Below are 10,146 nucleotides of genomic sequence, written 5' to 3' on the forward strand. Positions count from 1 at the left end.
CCACTGGGTTTGTTCTTTTTCATATCATGTGACTTAGTCTACACCCCTTCTTTGGCAGCTGTAGTGGGGACAAGTGGTCCCATCAACTGCACTGTTCTCCTGGCTTGGTGGTCTAGTGGCAAACTGGGGGTGATTGCAGTGTTCTCCAATGTCAAGAGGGTTCTGACTCCCACAAAGAGAGGCAGGAATTTCCAGGGTGAAGACTGAAAATCCCAAGGGATTTTTTTTAAGATTTTATTTATTTATAGCTTTGCACAGTGGCAGTATCGTAGCCAAAGAGGTTTACCCGAGGCGCGATTATTGCTAATTGAAAAGATTTTATTTATTTGACAGAGAGACACTGCGAGAGAGAGAACACAAGCAGGGGGAGTGGGAGAGGGAGAAGCGGGCTTCCCGCAGAGCAGGGAGCCCGATGCGGGGCTCAATCCCAGGACCCTGGGATCATGACCTGAGCCGAAGGCAGACGCTTAACGACTGAGCCACCCAGGCGCCCCGCCAAAGGATTTTTTTAAAAAGATTTTATTTATTTATTTGAGAGAGAGAGCAAGAGAGAGCACAAGTGGAGGGGAGCGGCAGAGGGAGAGGGAGAAGCCCCAATCCCAGGACCTTGAGATCATGAGCCAAAGGCAGACGCTTAACTGACTGAGCCACCCAGGTGCTCCAGAAATCCCAAGGGATTCTTATCATGTGAGGGGATGACAGGAGGGCAGGAATAGATGGACTTCTATGGTAAGGGCTTAAGTATTACATTCCAGACAATACTGAGGGGATTTCTGATTTCAATCCTTTTGGATATATACCCAGAAATGGGATGGCTGGATAATATGGTAGTAGTATTTTAAACTTTGTGAGGAATCTCTATTGTTTTCCACAGGAGTTAAATCATTTAACAATGCTACTGACAGTGTACAAGGGTTTCAGTTTCTCCCCATCCTCACCAACACTTGTTATTTTCTGTTTTTTTTTAAATAATGGTCATCCTAGTGGGTGTGAGATGATATCTCGTTGTAGTTTCAGTTTGTATTTCTCTGATAGCTCGTGATGTTGAACATCTTTTAATATGCTTATTGGCCATTTTTGTATCACTTTTGGAAAAGTGTCTATTTAAGTCCATTGCCCATTTTTAAATCAGGTTATCTAATTTTTTTTTGTTGCTGAGTAACGAGTTTTTTATATATTCTGGATATTAACTCCTTATCAGATAGATGATTTGTAAATATGTTCTCCCATTCATTAGGTTGCCTTTTCACTCTGTCGATTGTGTCCTTTGATTCAGAAAGGCTTTTAAGTTTGATGTAGTCCCATTTGTCTATTTTTTTGCTTTTGTTGCCTGTTTTTCTGTGTGTATGTATGTCATGTTCAAGAAATTATTGCCAAATGCAATGTCAGGAAGCTTTTCCCCTGTGTTTTCTTCTGAAAGTCTTATAGTTTTGGGTTTTACCTTTAAATCTTTAATCCATTTTGAGTTTATTTTTTATGTAGTATAAAGGTATAACTTCATTCTTTTGCACGTGGGTATCCAGTTTTCCTAACACTGTTTGTTGAAGAGTCTGTCCTTTCTCCATTGAGTGGTCTTGGTGCTCTTGTCAAAGATCATTTGACCATAGAAGTTAGGGTTTATTTCTGGGCTCTCTATTCCAGTAATATATCTGTCTTTATGCCAGACCTCACTGTTTTCATTACTGTGGTTTTGTAATATGTTTTGAAATCAGGAAATGTGAGTCTGTCACACTTTTTTCAAGATTTGTCCTTTTTGAGGGGCACCTGGGTGGCTCAGTGGTTAATAGTCTGCCTTCGGCTCAGGTCATGATCCTGGAGTCCTGGGATCCAGTCCCACATCGGGCTCCCTGCTCATCAGGAAGCCTGCTTCTCCCTCTCTCACTCTCCCTGCTTGTGTTCCCTCTCTCGCTGTGTCTTTCTCTGTCAAATAAATAAATAAAATCTTAAAAAAAAAAAAGATTTGTCCTTTTTGAAAATTGTTTTGGCTATTTAAGTTTCCTTGGGCTTCCATATGAATTATAGCATTTTTTTTCCATTCTTGCAAAAAATGCTGTTGGGATTTTGGTAGGAATTGCATTGAATCTGTAAATTACTTCAGGGAATATTGACATCTTAACAATATTAATTCTTCCTATCCATGAACACAGAATGTCTTTATATTTATTTGTGTCTTCTTTCATTTCTTTCAGCAATGTTTTGTAGTTTTCAGTGTACAGGTCTTTCACGTCTTTGGCTGGGTTTATTCCTAAGTATTTTATGCTTTTTGGTATTGTTGTAAATGGAATTGTTTTCTTACTTTCCTTTTCAAACTGTTAGTGTATAGAAATACAGCAGTTTTTTGCATGTTCATTTTGTATCCTGCTGCAACTTTGGTGACTTTATTAGTTTTAACAGGTTTTTTTGTATGTCAAATCTTTAGGGTTTTGAAGTACAGATTTTTGTTTAAAGATTTATTTATTTATTCGAGAGAGAGAGAGAGAGAGTGCAAGTGGGAGAGGCAGGGAGAGAGAGAGAATCTCAAGCAGACTCCACACTGAGCATGGAGCCCGATGCGAGGCCCGATCTCATGACCCTGAGATCCTGACCTGAGCTGAAACCAGGAGTTGGATGCTTAACTGACTGTGCCACCTGAAGTACAGATTTTTTTAAAAAAAAAAAACAGCCTCATTGTAAGATAAAATATTAACATATGACTGAAATTATGAGTTTCTAAATAGTTCTTGTGTAAGTAAGTTGAAACTTCACTAGAGAGGGACTTTGTCCAGATTTCAATAAACCTGAAATTCATGGCACCATCTCTAATTGTATAATACTTACCATTGTCTGTAATATAATGGAAGGAAGTGGGCAGACTTTTTTACTTACGTCTGATAAAATATTCATGCATGTGACATTTTTGTTTTCAATGACATTTCTATTCCTTTACCCTTCTAGGGAGATTTCTGATAACCCCAAGTAGTTTTCATCATGCCAGTGCAGATTATAAAACACTGTGTTGGGTTTCTGGAGATTTCTGATTACAGTGAGTGTATTGTATATGAGGCTGGTATTTCAGCCTCACGATTACAAAATTCACAGTAAGAATTGATGGGGCTAGTGAAGGAAAAGGTCTGACTTTGAGGTTCTTCTTATAGGTCAGTGCCCAGCATCTTCTGATGATGCTCTCAGACATGCCGTGGAAGAAACAGCCAGAAATGTACTTTCAAAATCTCATTGCAAAGTAGGAATCTCTCTTTCAACAGATTCCTTGCCTACAAACATTCTTCAGGGTAGAGATTGTTGGCATTCTCAGAGGTAAATGCACATGTGCAAGAAACAAAAACATTCTTTGAACTCTCCACCCTGAGATCGAGACCTGAGCCAAGATCTAGAGTCAGATGCTTGATTGACTGAGCCACCCAGGTGCTCCTAAAAACATTCTTACTTTGCTAAAGTTTGAAAGAGTTCCTTTTAACTTTGAAAAATATATTCTGAGACATTGATTCTGAACCGTTTGGGAATTGTGGCAACATCATTGGGTTAATTTTAAACATATCCTACTCTGACTCCATCAAAGTTTTTAGTTGTCAGCATTAGAATCCACTCTCTCTAGCTTAAGGGGTTTATTCAAAATATTAAATAGCTTTCAGAGTCTGGGAGGTCAGAGAGTCAGGCTTGGAGGCTGCACACGTAGAGAGACAGGCAAAGCTCATAACTGCTTCATGCACCTGTCCCACAGGAACCTCCCTGCCAATGTATCTATGACCTTAGATACACCATACAGCTCTGAGTCCATGGCACCCAGCTAAAATTTTGAAAGCCTTACAACAGTCTTTAATATATAACGGACTATGAAATTTCCTTGCTGATTGAGTCTGAGTCAGGCCAAACGCTCATTTTCAAGAGGAGGAATGACATGGTTTGCACAAGGTCTTGACTTTCGGGCCAGTATAGAGGGTGAGGGTGGGAGGGGATGGGTCTGCTCCAGTCTGTCAAGAGTTGAATTAAAGACGTTGTTGGTGGGCCCAGATACCATCACTGGATTCTTTTCGCTATTTTGTCCTTGGAAAGATGAGGCTTAGATTCTCTCCCCTTCCTGTCCCTAACCTGTCCCTAATTAACTCTGGGACCTTGGGCAAACCATGCAATCTCTCTGGCTTCAGTATCCCTATCTGTAAAACCCTTGGAGAATCAGGCATGAGCCTAACAATAAGCTATTATTAGCTTATTTTAATAATGATAACATCACTAATTATTATTATTAAGTGTTCCACTAGGGCGCCTGGGTGGCTCAGTTGGTTAAGCGACTGCCTTCGGCTCAGGTCATGATCCTGGAGTCCCAGGATCGAGTCCCGCATCAGGCTCCCTGCTCAGCGAGGAGTCTGCTTCTCCCTCTGACCCTCCCCCCCTCATGCTCTCTCTCTCTCTCATTCTCTCTCTCAAATAAATAAATAAAATCTTTAAAAAAAAAAAAAGTGTTCCACTAATCGCCACATGTATGCTATCTCATTTAATTCTCATAACCACCCTGTGAAGTGGATACTTTCATTCAGTTCATTTTATGGATGAAGAATCTGGGCCTAAAGGGGTTCAGAACCTTGCCCAAGGGGGTAAAAAAATCAGAGCTCCCATTTTAGTAGAGAACTGGCTCACCGCAGGGCACCTGCTCTTAAACCCTGCCTCTCCATCTTTAGGGGAAATTCCAGCTTTAAAACTATTGTTCTCTGATTCAACCTTGATACCTCAGTGGGAATTAAATACCCTCTTTGTTTCTGTAAGACCTATAATTGCCCACCAAACTACACTCTTTCTGGTGTTGGCCCAGCATGATGTAATGACACTTGGCCCTTTCTAACAGGGAAGAGTGTGAGGATTAACGAGGTGATGACTGGTAAGGGCTTTGAGCCTGTTTAATAAAAGCTTGATCTTGTGGGCTTCCATATGGGAAAAGAATTATTTTTAATAGGAGTGAGAAACTGATGAGCATTCAATAGCAAGCGGCATTTTGTTTTTAGACGGCGGTCTCTTAAACCGCGAGCTATCATTTTGTTTAATGATTTCCAACCCGAATAAGCAGTATAACAAGTGAGCCTAAAATCAGTTAGTCAACCAAAAGGCAAACATTTTTGTAACCAGGAGATAGGGGAGCTTTACAGCCTTTAAACAATATAATCGGAGAGCACCCCCTGCCATCTTACCAACTGGCAACATAAAATACGTGGGTTTTAATCGTTACACTGAGATAGCTTGAGCAACCAGCTGATAGGAAGCTTAAATCTACTTGATTCTCAGGGAAAAAAAATAAGCTTAAAAACCATGTGGTGTGTTTATTTTATTTGTGTGTTTTCAAATCTACTGCAAGGGATTAAGAATTCAAACATTATAAACATTGCAGTCAACTTACACCCTCTCCTCAAAATGATATGCTAAGCCCGCTGGAAGATACACATAGGGACCGTGCAAGGGAAGTTAAGTACAGGGGCCTGGCTTCCAGCTCTTGGCGTGTCCGAGGGAGCCAACAACACCCACCTTGGCCCCCCTTGCTCTGCTAACACCAATGCTATTCTTCCCTGGGGCATTCATTGCTTTGGACATTTTCACGTTCCCCATGCATGCCCCGGTCTCCATTAGGTCTTTCCTGCTTTCTGTGTCAAGGCACTTTGAACTTACCCTCATAACCTTATCCATCATTTTTCATCATTACTTGTTAATGTCTGCCTCTCCCACTGTCCCGTAAATTCCCCGTAGGTCTAGCCAAGCCCTGATGCGGAGTCTGGCACAGAGTAAGGGCTCGATAAATATTTGTAAATTTGTATGTTCTTGTGGGGGAATGGGAGAAGAATGGGAAAGAATAAAAAGAAAACTTTAATAGGATTTAAGATCTTTCATCTTTCCGATGTCTTCATAAAAACGCATGTTATGGGGCACCTGGGAGGCTCAGTCGTTAAGCGTCTGCCTTCAGCTCAGGTCATGGTCCCAGGGTCCTGGGATCGAGCCCCGCATCGGGCTCCCTGCTCCGCGGGAGGCCTGCTTCTCCCTCTCCCACCCCCCCCTGCTTGTGTTCCCTCTCTCGCTGTCTCTCTCTCTATTAAATAAATAAATCAAATCTTAAAAAAAAAAGAAAGAGAGAGCAGGAGCGGGAGGGGCAGATGGAGAGGGAGAGAGAATCTCAAGTAGACTCTATGATGAGTGCAGAGCCCGATGTGGGGCTTGATCTCACGACCATGAGCCGAAACCAAGAGTCAGATGTTTAACTGACTGTGCCACCCAGGCGCCCTGTCCCGTGGCTCTTTTATCACCACTGCACTCCTTGGCATGGGAGGAGCCTTTAGCAGAATTGGGATGTCTGTGACATTTGTCCTCAGTCCTTCTTTTTTTTTTTTTTAAAGTAGGCTCCATGCCCAGTGTGGAGCCCAACATGAGGTTTGAACTCATGAGCCCGAGGTTAAGACCGAGTTGAGATCAAGAGTTGGACGTTCAACCAGCTGAGCCACCCAGGCGCCCCGTCTTCAGTCCTCTGATGCCACTTAGTTCAGACCCAAGACCATATGCATTGAGTACAGTGGCAGAGCAGTGCGCTGTGGTGTCAGAAAGGTCCCAGTGCAAATCCTAGCCCCACTGTTTACTGGCTGTATGGTTTTAGGCTTTCATGGCAGCCACAAAAGTGTTCCACTTGGGCCTCTTGCTTTGTGAGCCTAGTTGACTGAGGTCGCAGCTCCTGCCCCTTCTAGATCCCCTGCTGCATAGCACCCAGGCTGTGCTTCCCTGCTAATGACTGAGCATGGTCAGGGTACCAGTGCAGGTCATTCCTGAGATGTGCGGGACTCTTCCACTGGGCCACCTTGGCTTGAGGACTCCCCGTTGGCCTGGATGAGACTTTCCTAGACCCATGCCACAGCCCAACACTCTTCCTTTGAACTTCTGCTCCCTTCTGTATTTCCTCTAGGAGGGCCAGGCTAGCATCACCATCTGAAGGCTCTCCCTGCATTCTCCTGCTCCTTCCCCATGAGCCTTTCCCAGGTGCCACCCGCCCCCCCCATGCATCTCTTGCACATCCAATCCCATCTTGGCATCTGCTTTTCAAGGGACCCAGTGAATTAACAGAACTAGTCACCTAACCTCTCTGTGACTCAGTTTCCTCATCTATTAATTGGAGATAACATAATTTTCTATTAGGTTTGCAGTGAAGTTCAGTGTAAATAAGTCTGGCATCCTGTCACACAGAAACTATCATTAATTCCCATCATTTTGCCTTCTATGGTACCCCTTCCTCCTTCCCATTGACATTGTCCCTCTTGAAGTATCGTGTATCTCTTCCTTCAGGTCCCAAGGTATTAATTAGCTGACAACCCCTCTCCACCTGTGTTAATATACTAATGATAGTATAGTAGTAGTACTTTAACAGGTGTCCTCTGTGGCATAATCGGTAAGTCATCCTAAGAATGGAACAGCATGAAGAAATCATGAAATGGTCACATGTCTTTGGCACCCTTCTAAATCCCCTTTATGCTACTCTTTCTGTTTCTACCCTCTCAGTGGTGGGAGGAATAGCCTTGGGCTGTGTCTTCTCTGCCCCTAATAAAGCCTGTTGTCAGGGAGGACATGCCAGTAGGGGCCCCTGGTGTCTACTCTGTATTTAGCTGCCTATTCCTCCTGTCCATAGGCTGGGCCTGCCCTGGGCAGCTGGGAATAGGAGCAATGAGGTTCTCAGTCTCACTGGCTCTAACTGCCTTTCCATGCTGCTCTGGAACTTCTTCTTAGCACTCCATTCTCAAAAGGCAGTCTCTCCCTTCTAGACTGGGCCTGAAGTTCTGCTTGCACCAAAGTGGCTGACCAAATAGAATAGGGCTTGCTTATCCCTCTAAGCATACATGTTTCAAGCATAGCATGTAGAAGGATCTGTTTGGTAGACAGGATGGCCTTAGTGGAGACAAGTGGTGGGCAAAGTCCACCCTCTTTTCTGGTGCTGGAGACCCTCAAAATGTCTCCTTTGCTGCCCACACCTCTCTGGGCTGACCCACAGCGACTCATAAATGGCCTGATCCTCTAGGACGGACCTGACGTTAATTCATCATGACTTCTGAACTAGGGCTACAATAAGTGTCTTAGCTTCTTCATTCCTAGCTGATTTGAACTTTCTGAACCTTCTGGAACCTCCCTGAGAACGGCCATCCCAACCCTTCCTTTCAGGATCTCCTGTTGCAGTTAGACTTGTTGCAGTCCGGTTACATGTTTGACTTGTAGGTGATGTTTTCCAAATGTCACACCTTCCTCTGTGTAGCCCAACAGCTCCCAAGCTCCTTTATGACGGGCTGAGAGTACCATGCGATGCCCTTGAGGTATATAGAAGATACTGCCTGCACCGTCTCTTTCCCATGGTAGCACACTCTTTTCTAAAGCCTTCAGGACCCACATGCACAGGCTCCTTTGACAAGTTAAGAGTTTAAAAACAAAGAATGAGACAGAGAGTAAATGCTGCTTATTGTAAAAAGTCAACCCATAAACAAGCCTACCTAGCAGACGTTGTGGGTGCCCCACCCTCATCTCCTGGACCTCACCATTTCCATGTATGCCAGTGACTTCCTTCCCTAAGCTCCTGTGACTATGAGCCCAAGGCTTACCTGGGTGGGGAGTAAATGCTGCAGGAGTGGTTCTCAACCAAGGGTGGCAGAAATTGGTGTAGAACTACTCCATCTTCCTTTCCCCTAGGGTGGGACAGCAATAAAGCAGGTTTTCCACCAATGTCCATTTGCCCACAGTGATAACCTGCTCACTAACATAGCCTGTATTGGTGTTCTTCCCTGTCTCACGTCCCCACCACCCTCCCAGTACTTCTTGGGTCCATGGGTCGAGCTACTTATCACTCAAGTAGCTTCTGCTACTCCACTTCTGCTTCTGGGGGGACCCAACCTAGAACAGTCCATATCCTAAACAATATTCTCTGAAAAAAGCCTTTCACCTAGCAATGAACTCCAAATTTTTTGCTTGTGTACTTTCATTAGTACACACCCCTAGTATGTCCATACTTGTTTATATGTGACAGACTATCATTAACCAGTATATTAAGTCATAGCCTATAACTTGGGTAAGCTTTAGATCCATATTTCCAGTAGGTACCTGGATAATTTTGACTTCTTTGAAAAACCACTTCTTTCTAAAAAGATTTTATTTATTCATTTGAGAGAGAGAGAAAGAGAGAGAGCACGAGCAGGGGGAGGGGCAGAGGGAGAGGGAGAAGCAGACTCCCTGCTGAGCAGGGAGCCCGATGTGGGGCTCCATCCCAGAACCCCAGGATCATGACCTAAGCCGAAGGCAGATGCTTAACCATCTGATCCACCCAGGCACCCCCTGAGCAACCTCTTTTCAGTTATAAATAGGTGGTATTGTTTTTATGTCAAATATGGTAGATAAAGAAGGTTCTAGAAGGAGGAGAAATGCAACATTCGTTACATTGTCAGAAGGAGAAATCTAATGTTTTCTGGTTGTTTGATTCTTCTTGCTTTATTAATATTATTTCCAACCAGGGTTTCCTTTGTGGGACTCCTCAAAATTACCTGTTTATTGTGTGAGGGTTGGTTTCATTATAACTAGAGCCTAGAATCTGTAAACACATTCTAACCAGCCAGGAAAAAACTTTGAGATGTTGCAAAATGTTGAAAGCAAATGACAAGGCTTATCATCTTATCATCCCTTCAAATGAGAAACTCCCACTCTGTCTTCAAAATAACTTGAGCATTGTTCTTGTCTTGTGACTGTCTGACCCACAGACGGGGGGAGGGTGGCAGCACCAATCCATATCTTATCCCCTAGTTGAGTTTATTTTCTTATTCTTTGAATCAAAAAGAAATGCAATAGAAGTTATCTCTACTTCCCCCACCCCAGTGGATCATCCTGACCACCCCTTGTAGTGTGTACCCCTCCTTTGGAGGCCATTGATATGCTTGCATCCAGTCCCCATGTCTCCCCCTATCGATAGCTTCAAGAGGCTCCTTGCCCTGAACCCATCTTCCCATACCTGCCCAACCTCTCTAGAACACTCTGCTCCAGTCAGCCTGGCCTCTTCCGTCCTCTAGCCCTTCATTTTTTCTCAGTCGTGGTGTGTGACCTCTCTCTTGCCCCGTGTGCATCCACGTTTTGTTCATCTTTCCCATGGGCTTCTGCCCAGCT

At 43.8% G+C, this 10,146-nt stretch overlaps 1 pseudogene; it reads left to right on the forward strand.

The window, feature by feature from the left end:
* Nucleotides 1–246: 246 nt before the first annotated feature.
* On the forward strand, nucleotides 247–331 carry LOC116622936 (annotated as a pseudogene).
* The last annotated feature ends 9,815 nt before the right edge of the window (nucleotides 332–10,146 follow it).

The sequence above is a fragment of the Phoca vitulina genome, unplaced genomic scaffold, assembly GCF_004348235.1.
Source record: "Phoca vitulina isolate PV1807 unplaced genomic scaffold, GSC_HSeal_1.0 scaffold55, whole genome shotgun sequence".
In the NCBI taxonomy this organism is placed as follows: Eukaryota; Metazoa; Chordata; class Mammalia; order Carnivora; family Phocidae; genus Phoca; species Phoca vitulina.